Genomic DNA, 11,400 nt, shown 5'->3' with positions numbered 1-11,400 from the left:
AATAGCTGGCACTTTTAGCACTCAGTCCCTGACCAGCACAAGTTCTTGGGTTGTCAGTTCCTATCCTCAAGTAGTCAAGGTTTTTTTTGTTGAAGTGTTTTGTGTGTGGCAGCAGGGAATGAGTACACAAGACTCCTCATCCTGTTGAACCATGTAGAAAAAAAGCCAGGAGGCAGCCTGTGTTTTTCACATGGTGTTCAAATAACAACCATGTTACAGTGATAAAACTACTACAAGTTTTATGCCTGTACAAAAGATACTAGTAGGAGAAAGTCTGAATTGAGGGTAAGAGAAGGCAGACACACCAAGTCATTCAGAGGCTCAGATGATAAGTAATGAGGGGGTCTTATCTAGAGGGAGACTCCTCCGGCATGCCCCACAAATGTGAGCTGGTGAGCCTCTCCATTGGAACAGTACAGAAAAGGGCACGCCACTTTTCAACTGGCAGGACTGTTTGCTTCCACAGAGCCCCTAGATGAACACAAGCCACAGAAGTTTCTCCATTCTTGATTGCAAGGATCAAACTGGATCATGTGTAATGCTATGAGCCTACTGAACCTTCTCATTTTCTCCTCTTGGCAAGGAACCCATGTTAAGGTAAGCATGTAAAAAACAACAAAGCAAAGTAACATAGACCACCGGATGAAGAAAGCTATAAGAGAGTCAGATCCATGAGGCACATACTTGGAGCACAGGATCAGTGAAAAAAGAGGTAGGTGTGGGGTATGCTTACTGTTTACCTAGCACCCGTTGCAGTACAGTGTGAGCACAGCTGGGTTTCTTAGAGGCAATTTCTGAGACTGCAGTATGTAACAGTTAAAAGAGGGATCTGTATGGATATAGTCTTCGAGCCCAGGGTTCTGCTACTAGACACACACTGCTGCAAGTCCTTTTATTTGGTGAACAATTTCTACCTTAAAATGAGCCATGTAGCTTTGCCTCAATTACTGTTAGAAGAAAGTTGCAGAAGAATATTGCTCAGGAAGGAGTTTTATTGTGATTCCTAGTCCCCTTCGATTTGTGGCTAGTTTCCTGCCACACTTTTTTTCCAAATTTTTCCAAAGTTGTCCATGTACAAACTTTGTCCTTTAACTTAAATGTCTTTGCATTTCTACTCAATGCTGAAATTCCTGTAACCTCTCCTTCCTGAATAGAGGTCACACAGAAACACTGGGATAACCAAAGCATAAAGAAGAATTTCTGTTTGTAAAGTCATTACCACAATGACAAACTGTCTTTCACAAATCCTTACTTCTTCTTTCTCATTCTAAAAGCTGAGCGTAGCACATTAGGTTTGGCACTGGTCAAGGTAGATACTTGGGAAGAATCACCTTAACGTTCTCATTTTCAACCTTCGTATATATTTTATACCACTTTTTCCTCAGACTGATGCACTGTGAGTTCACAACATAGCCCCTGCTTGTAACGGCACAGCAACGAAATTGCTGGGTGCTTCCCGAGAATGGAGTGCTGTCATGGCCAGTAATCAGGATAAGTAATGCCTATCAGCTGGCTTGGCACTCCTGACAGCCCCCTGCATGCATACATTTCCTCCTTGCATTTTAAGGCTTCTGACACAGGCTGTTTTTTTCTCCTTTGGGATGTTCTGTTCTCGTTCTATTTGGGCAGATGATTCTCTGTTTCTTCCTTTTTCTGAGTTTTCTAAACAAAAGAGAGGAAAAAACACAAGGGCTGTATGGCAGGAAATGTTGACTCTCTTTTTTTCAATATGCCTTTCCAACATGCCACATTGTTGTAACACCTGGTGATATTCATTCCAAGAGGAGGTTAAAGTGGGTTAAAGAGAGTAAAAAGGTCTAAATTTGAAAAACTGAATGATGTTGATAGCTCTGGAGAGTGAGTGACATGAGCCTCAAGGCTATCGTGCCTTGAGAGGCTTCTCAGTGAAAAGCTGACTTCACCACATCTCCGTTTTTATTCACTTATCGAGAGCTGTTAGTTCACCTAAGTGCAGTCATTTTTCTCTCGTCTACCAGATTTGGGTGTATACAGTGAGGCAAATTAGCCTCTGGTGTCACCCCAGTGATTTTGCTTGTCATACTGAAAGGAGTGAAGCCCCATTGTATCCAATATTTTCCATTAAAGATGGACTAAAAGAAAAACAGAACAAAGAAAACGCTTCTCAGAATTTTTGCATAGAGGTATAAAAAAATGCATTTCACATTGTGTTTCAAATCCTACTTTTGGCCATCCCTAAGAATAAAATGCAGATGTTCCATAAAAAGATCACTTTTCACTGAATTTGAAACCTATGGCTGAGAAAATCTTGATAGAACTGAAGAGAGCAATTAAAAACAAATACTTGTCTGTATGTGAAGTTCAGCACAAAGCCAGTCACTTTGACCTGGCTGACCACTTAAATGTATTTAATTAGGGTATTTTATTTAGCCCACCCTCCAGGCCCAAGTGGTTCATCATCAACTAGTTAAATCAAAGAACAGTTTGTCAAAATGATTATGACAGTTGCTATGGTGGGCATTTACAGCTTCCCTTTGAAGCAGAGAAAAGGTATGCAATTTTGATTTTTTTTGCATCTACTAGGAAAGACACTGGATTTCTTCCCTCTAGTCCTGAACTTGAGAGAGTAACAGGAAACAGACCAAGTTCTTTGGAGTCCAGAAAATGAGAACCAGAGGACTGGAAGACTGGAATTTATTATAAATATTACCTTTTACTGGGGAACCAGAGTGCTACTTTATTTAAATAGGAATTGTGTACAGTGGTTTTGAGGAAAAGAAGAAGACAGGAGGAGAATGATGCTTTTCTGTTCACTCAAAAACACTTGGTAAGTGCAAAATGAGGGAAATAATTACCAGGCTCAGAATAACACAAGTGTCACAGGGAATGTACATTCCAAAAGCATGTAATGTTTTTGTATTTTGCAAGGTTGGATTAGGTCTGGGAAGAGCAATCACATCTAATAAAACTAATCCACTGGAAGGGAAGAGATTAAAAAAATACACAGCAAGTCAAAACTTTGAGTTTGATTCCAAGATGTTCATTTACACTTAGCTTGCAAGACCAGACAGCTGTACTATAGTCTGATGTTTGTTTCCTGTGAAACTAAGTTCTGAAGAAAACTAGTGAGTATGTGTTTTTCAGACTGAATTTATTCCTGAGGGGTTAAAAAAAATCCTGATTTTAACTGGTCTTACAGGAAAAAAAGATGATACAGTAATTTGTCTCTCAACTCCTCATTTTTTATGCAGAGTGGGACAGCCTATATTGGCAATAATTTCACTTTTTGTTGCACTTGCCAAGTGTTGCTGAATTGGATTTGGTCATCTGCCAGAGCCCTTGTCTGACATCTCATGGTGTGTTCATGGTCAGTGTCACCATAGCTGGGACAACACTCACCTGAGATAAAATTTGGGACCCCTAGGGTATACAGCAAGCAATCCTACTAGGTGACGTGTGGGGTAGTCAGGAAGAAAGGGTTAGGCTGTACTGCGTCAGAAGTGGATGGGTAAGAGCCAAATGATTTGTTATTGCAAAATAAAAGAAAGGGGAAAAGATCAATCAATTTTCTGATAATGTGGTAAGTTGATAAACTCTCCCACTTTCCTGAAATAGGTGAATTAAGATTAGCTTTAAGATTAGCTACTCAGACATTTTGATTTTTTTTTTATTATGCCCTTTGATGAGACGTGATACACAATAGAGTTCATGAGACTAAAGATTTCAGAATCATTTTGAGGAATGCTTAATGCAACCTGCTAGAGACAGTTCATCTTAGACAACAAGATAAACTTTACTATTTCAAACATACAGTACATACCGGACTGACAGGAGGAATAAGAGGAACAAACTGATAATTATAGACCACAACACATACTTGTATTTTGCATCATTCTAATGCACAACACCAAAGCATACCTACAACTACTACAGGAGTAAATTAAATAAGCAATTTATAAAACGTCATTCTCTCCCACCTCTATCCATTATACTTAATTTGTTATTATCCACACATGGGTCAGATACCCTTTAAGAAGAAGTATACATGATACCATTTACGTGAGAAATGAACTGAATTTCTTTAATCTCTGGTAATAGCGCTTGGTGCTATTTTTATAAATAATCCAATCACTGATCTCTTGTTAAATCAGATTGCTTATCACAAAGTGTTGTTTTAGAGTTGATGCTTCTTGATATACTACTGTTAAAGTTCTGATTTTCCTTAAGAACTACTTTTTTGATAGCTCATCACCTCATTTTATTTTATTGATTTGCTATCCTTTTCTTAATGTTACAATTCAAGTTACAACAAAAAGAAATCTCTGTTTTGTATCCTTAATACAGGTGGCAAGAAAAGGCAAAAGCCTTGCATCATTTTGTGTTGCTTTTTCAACCATAATCCACATGCCAGTATATATGCTATATGCTGCAAAAACATCCCAATCACTTTACACAGGATGTTTGAACATTGTAGACTGCATCTCTGTATCATCTCTGCTTATATTCATATCCATACTAACCATCTGCAACCTTAATGAATGGGTATTTTCTTTCCTGCCTTCCTTCCTCTTGCAAACATCTCTCTCTCATCTGGGGAAATATCACAGCACAAAATCATTAAAATGACCAATAACCTCTGTAAATCTTCTTTCAGTACCAACAATGAAAGGCCAAGCACTCTGCTGATGAAATGATTCTTCAGACTACCCATAGATTTACTCACCTTGGTTTCAGTGTCACAGTGGGTCATTCATTTTCAGGTATCATAGCACATGGTAATGATGCAATCCACAGTGCAGATGATCGAAAGCGAAATAACGTGTTGGTATCCTTTGGCAGCTTAATGGATCCTTGTTTAGTCTCATTGAGGGCTGCTAATCGGTCTGGTACATTCTTAATGAATGGCTTTTAGAGACTTTGCATTTTAGACTTGCAGAAAGTTCCACTATAACATTTCCACAGAAGAAAAGTGACTCACGGTCTCCAGAATATTTATGACACCATTTTCTTTTTAAATGTTTTGCCTTTACCGAATCTCACTTAGACATTCACACCCAGTGACGCAGCAGCAGCTGACAAAAAGGACCTTGCAAAAAATTATAGGAGCCTGGTGATGTATAAGCCAGGCAAGCCATTTTAATAAGGTGAGTCAGTAGCAATGACTGTTTTAGAAGCCCGTTTTTCTACTCCCTGTTTGGCAAACTATTTGTCTATAACGGTTGTTTTCCCAAATCTTTGTGTCAGTCAATTGAGTTGTTTAAGTTCACACTGTCAAGTGATCTATTACTAGATAATATTGCTTCTTCCTTCTTTTATTAAATGTTGTGTTTCACTCCCTCCTGGCCTGGTTCTTTTTATCTCAGATCATATCAAAAGAATTGCCTGGATTTAATTCACCACTTGAGGCTCAGTAAAACTACCTAGATGAAGTGCAAGATAACTGTTCATGCATTCTTGGATATACTCACAAGAACGTCTTTTCTTAGGTAAATTTCACCAACTATTTCTCATGTTAAGAAAAGTAAATTTGGCACCCATGTAAAACATCTTCATACTACATTCACAATATGTCTATATGAAATAAGTAAAGCATTGGTTAAAAATCAATCATCTCCTGCATATAATCAATCATTTATGACGTAGAAAAGTAAAGGGGGGACTTGGTGGCATTTGGATGAAGCATCCAGTATCAGCTAGGCTTTTCATGTGCTGAATCTTTGATGTGTCTACCACCTAGACTGCAAAAAAAGAGAGTTATCCTAGGACTCTAGGTAGAAGTGCTTATTACTGTGTAGAATTGCTAAAAAGCCTTTTAAAACACCGGCCGTGTAGTGGCAGGATACTGCTGGCTTCATTTGCACACATGTTGCAAAGGCACACACATCCCAGTCCGCTTCCCCATCAAGGCTACGAGCAAGTCAGCCCTGGAAATCCACAATCTCTCTGTTTTACACTGTGCCCAGGAGAGACTGGCTGACAACAGAGGAGTTTCATCTGACTAATTGATACAATGAGCTCCACAACTGGGCGTTTCCTGCAAAATTCTGCAAAGCGTTTTGTTAAAACACTTTGTTACTATTTGTTAAAAATTATTTATTTATTTAATCTATTATTTATTAATGCATTACTCTTTCATGCATTACTTAATATAACTCCTTTTCTGCTAGATGAGTTCTATAAAGGTACGTAAGTATTTTATCTTAAGCTCCTCAGTTAATATTGCCAAGTTAGTAAGCAGTTTTGCTAAGGGATGGTTATTTATTCAAAGACCTGCTTGATTGCAAAGGGTTTCTTGCTTGCTAATTTAATGACAATTATATCTTATTTAAATAATTGAAATAGTGAGCAATATTCACACCACCTAATTTGAGGTTCCTAAATTACATATCCAATAACCTGAAATTAGGTTCTGTGCCTAGACTTCTGCCACATTCAACAAAGAGACATAAGCTTCTCCAGCGAAAAATTCAGAAACTCTGAATTTCAACTTCTGCTCTCAAGACCTCTGCTTCTCTCCATCCTTTGACTACAAAGAAAGACAGAAATGCTAACTAAGCACCAAAATATGCTGGTATGAAATACCATTCCCAGCATTATCTTTTTTTTTTTTTTTTTCCCATTTGAGTGAAATATATAATGAAATATATTCTTTAGAAAATAGAATTGCTTCACAGTTTCAATATATACTTTTTTTTTTTGCTTAGAAATATATTTCTTTTCTTGAAAAGCATGTTAATAGATCAAGATATAATTAGGCACTGAATTCTATTTTAAGCTTTCTTTTCCTGCTATTGAAATAATGGAATTATATTTATTATACGCAAATGCGGTAACTATTAGCATCTGTGTTCATTAGAGTAAACTATTTCACTGTAATCTGCATCTTCTGTGAGTATTTGGAAAAAAAAGTGGTAGAGCTTAATAGCTTGCTGTATCTAGCATGCAACTTGAGGGTTTTTAATTATTTTTTAAATCACATTCTACTTTTTTCTTGTTATGTGACCAAATACAAATGTTTGCAGATTAAAAATTTAAAAGGAAGTGTGTAAATTAATCCTGATAGGCAAATAATCTAACTGTGGCTTTACTAATTTCACTAACCTTCTTATCAGGTTCACAGAAAGCATGTAAAGTAGGTATGTTTCTATACAGGACACCTAAGGATGATTCAAAATTGTAGTCAGCTTGTAGCTATGGATATCCTGAATTATTTCCACACTTAATTTGCTTATCTTACTGGAGGTGTTTGGAAACTGGGCTCTGGAAATTCATGTGCACCTGCCCCTTTCCGAACCCAATGACATTTTCACTTGCCACTGAAATATTATTTCTATTTTTACAGTTATTACTAGCTAGGATGATTTTTTAAAGTATCTAGCGATTAAAGAGGTGAGTTTCAGAAGCAATTAGCACATGTAGGTGAATGAAACGCAGGCAGAGGGAGGGACTTGGGCATTTGACTGCAGCTGGTGGCAGAGATGTTATCCTCATACCCATCCTTCTCTGGGTTACCTGGTTAGGGCAACTTTTGCCATGAGCAGAGAGGCTTTGGGATCTCACAAGTACGAAGCAATCACTAGCTAATCTATACAATAGGCAGCAAGGAGCAATGAGTTACTAAGCTAAGCGTTGGTATGCCCGCCATCCCAGCAGAGCTTTTGCGAGCAGTTTTCAGCCCAAGGGGAAAGGTCTGCTCCTAAGGAGAACCTTGATGCCATCATTTAATATGCTATTTTTTACTTTGTGGTTTTATACATTTTTGTGTCTATGTATTTCCTCTCGAATGCTGGAGCTGCTAACTATCCCTATGTGTGCAATCCTACTTCTGTCTGCTGTTCTACCTTCCCGGTCTTGCATGGCTCCATGTACTGTCTCACAGCTCTTTCTTACAATTTAGCAACATCTTCAGAAGGCTGAGCCAAGGTTATGCCTCTGGGCTGTGACACGAGTAGGCCTTGGACAGGTAGCTGAACCTCCAAGGAGGAGGGAAGAGGTAGGTTACAGTACTACCCTATTTAGTATTCATTAGGCAACAGCACCAGGGAGCAGAGATCCCATTATTTCTTGTAGCCTTACTCTGCTGCCTACTTCCAGGACTGACATCATTTAAGCTTTTTGGCATTTCCTCCAAAGGAGCAGCAAAACTTACAAGGAAGGATATTAAATTGAAAAGACTTCACTCCTGCCTTTGTCCTATAGCAAAAATTTGACAAAAGTTCTGACTCTGTGAGGTGACTTTTATTGTTCAATAGGTAACAACCACAGCTTCTTCATTACCTCATAAATCTTATTATTCCTTTTCCCTCAGCTCTGCCTCCATAATGCTCTATGGAATAGAAAATGCCTTTTAGGTCCCTGCCAAATGGTTCTGTTAGGAAACAAACAAACAAAAAAAAAACCAATCAAACAAACAAACAAAAACCACCTTTTTGAAGTCTGCTTTAGTTATTCGTTCAAGTCATCCTATTCCTGAAAAAAGTGCAGTAAATATCATGGATACAAGAAGGGAAAGTATGACTTCTAACAATAGCATAGGATGGTCCAGTGATGTATATATCAAGGGCAAGCAGAAAAAAAACATGGTTCCATGAGATTTTTTTTTAACCTGGGCACATTACAATGTATACTCTGAGAAGCAGAGAGAAATTTTTCTTCTTATGTATTTTTCCCTTTTCCTTAGTAGACTTAAAGGAAGCAGTCGCCCTGCCCTAGCGAATCTGATCCAAACTCTCATGCTGCAACTTACTTCCATGCAGTGCAATGCCAAACACCCTGCGTGTCACATATAGCATCTCCCTTCCCAAATTCCATGATAATTTTCTTTGTAAACAGTATCTCCTTCAGAAAAGTCACTTAGTCTAAGATTACTTTTACTTTTACACTTTTAAACATAATGTAAGTTTGTATGATATTGCCTTCTTTGTGTACAAACACTCATCTTAAAAAATGTCTCTTTTTTTTTGTTCTTTTTAAACTTCCTGTTAAGATGAATTTGTCACATTAAGTCGCCCAGCTCTAGGTTTTGGCATCTACTGAACTTGAATGGATTTTGCTTCATGATTAGCCAAGAAAAATCATTTCAAACTAAGCTCAGGGAACTACTGTACTGAAGTGAATATTATACTAGAGTGATGGCTTCAGCTGAAAAATGGAGAGTTGCTAGATGGATGCCTTTACATTAAAACTCTTCTCTTTTAGATGTCGTGGTGTGAATGTGGCTTCTCTGATGGACAAAAAAAGGTCAAGTTTCTTCCAGACGGCTATAGGATATTGTTTCCTATCTGGCAGAGATTGCTAGAAATTCTTCTAGGTAGTTATGGCATATTTCTGCTTCAAGGCTGTCCTAAAGGGCTTCTTCACCTCTACATAGTTTACCTTGCCCCAGGACTCACTCCTACCTCTATTTCCAGTTGAACATATGTGTGGATGTGTATAATCTGCCTGGCCACCTGTGTGCTCCAAAACTTTATGTTTGCTTTTCATGGCTTCTATGCAGGAATTCATGTTGGCTTTTTGATTCCCGGGAGAAGACAGAGATCTGCTTGGAAGCTCTTTATCCTGGCCTACTCTGGGTATGAAAGAGATGTTATTGAGTGGAAAATTCGGGAAGATTCAGGAAATTAGTGATGTTTCCATCAGTTATTTCCATTTCTGACAGTGATTGCTCATTTATTCATATAAAGAGGAAAATAATTCTAAGGTGTGATAGAAGTCTGCTCTAACCAGGAACTAATTTGTTCAGTGCTGTTTTTTCTAAAGACTTTCCTCAGTTGCTGGCTGCATCATATATCTGCTAGTTTTAGCTTCCCAATCTCTTTCTGCAGTTTACCTTCCAGTTTTCTAAGCAGGCTACAGCAAGGAAATCACTGAAGTAAAGGTAAGAAGTAAAAGGTACAAGCACAGAAAAAAAAGGCTTAAACTAACTACATAATAATGTCTCCCTTTTTAAGTCTTTGTCTTCCTCATGTGTTCATTGTCTTAAAATGGGATGAGGTGAATCATTTCAGGATTGCAGGAGAAATTTGTTCCAATTAGAAATATTTCTAAGCTCAAGCCTAACCGCTGTAATATTTTTATAACAGCTCTTTATTCTAATGTTCTTAGTAATTCCTAGCTTCAGTATCCCAGCACTAAGACTTTCCTCCTCATCTCTGTCCTTTTGAAGTTAAGACATTATGCGGTATTTAATCTTCATTCTTGGGAGGTGATGTTGCCTAAATATAAGCCATGAAAAACATAACTTTACTGATGGAAACTTTATAAATACATACAAGAAGATTCCATCTCAGCTGTTATACTGGCACTGGAAGATATGATTTGTAATTTTTCTGTAGTGGACCTCCTTGCCAGATTTTGTCACTGATCCCTGTAAGCCAAATCCCATGTGTGTTTTTTTCGAGCCCTTCCAGAAAATGCAAACAATTTTGTACTTCTATTTATTCTATACTTAGTGCTGTTCTAATACTTATTAGCTAATATTAAAAATAGAAATGTCAGTATGTCTTTGTGGCAGTCCCAAAACATGCAGTGTCATTCTGCAGGCTGACAGAGTATAATGTTCTTGTACAGTTGCACTTTTTATAAAGATTGCCTAAAAACTCTGTAAGCTAGTAGTACTGGCAGTGTTACTCTTGGGGTGAAAAAACAACGGACTATGTAGTTAGTATGGAAAGTTCTGGTCTTTGACCCCTGAAACACAAGTCTGAACTCAATTTTATCTTCATTTTTAGTGGGCATTAGGTCAAAAGCAAAACTAATCAAGCATCTGGGCACAACATAGCACATGACAGAGCAATGGAGTTATCATTGCCATCTATCTTCCCAGTGATGGAAGGAGAGACGCAGGAATGGAGCTAAAGGTTAAGGATTATTAGCTCCTTTCTGTAGAGAAGCCATCATTTCTCTGAATTAAAAAATAACTTCAAGTTCGGGCATAGCAGTATATTCACCGACCCTTGTATCACAATAGACTTCCAGGGGGGAACTCAGATGGGAAATGAAAGTATCTTTAATATTTTAAATTTCACCCTTGCCCTTTCTACTAAGCATTTGGGATTTTTTTTCCCCAAAAAGTACAGCTAGATAGTAAAAACAACTTTACTGCTATAGCAGAGTTTAGTTTGGAAGTTAGTAGAATACAGTTTGGAAAGTAAAACTCTAAAAACAAACAAAAAGTTTTACTTTTTTCACTGAGGAGAGCTTCAGTGGGGAAGGTTTTGATGCTGTTCAGAATTTTTTGCTTAAACAGCCCACCTTAGTCTTGTCATCTTGCGTGGTCCACCACACTTGCCTGCCTTTTATTTTCCACTCCACTGTCCTTAAGTGCCTCTTCCAGTTCCACCGTAGTGAACATGTCTTCAGTGCAGTTTCCCATTGTATAATGCTGAATATTTTCAAGCTGGGCTGGAGAAATTCTCTATC

Source organism: Tinamus guttatus, unplaced genomic scaffold (genome assembly GCF_059628265.1).
Source record: "Tinamus guttatus ecotype Peru unplaced genomic scaffold, ASM5962826v1 Tinamus_guttatus_pri_ptg000714l, whole genome shotgun sequence".
In the NCBI taxonomy this organism is placed as follows: Eukaryota; Metazoa; Chordata; class Aves; order Tinamiformes; family Tinamidae; genus Tinamus; species Tinamus guttatus.
The sequence above is the reverse complement of the archived record's forward strand: the minus strand, read 5'-3'. Positions refer to the sequence as shown.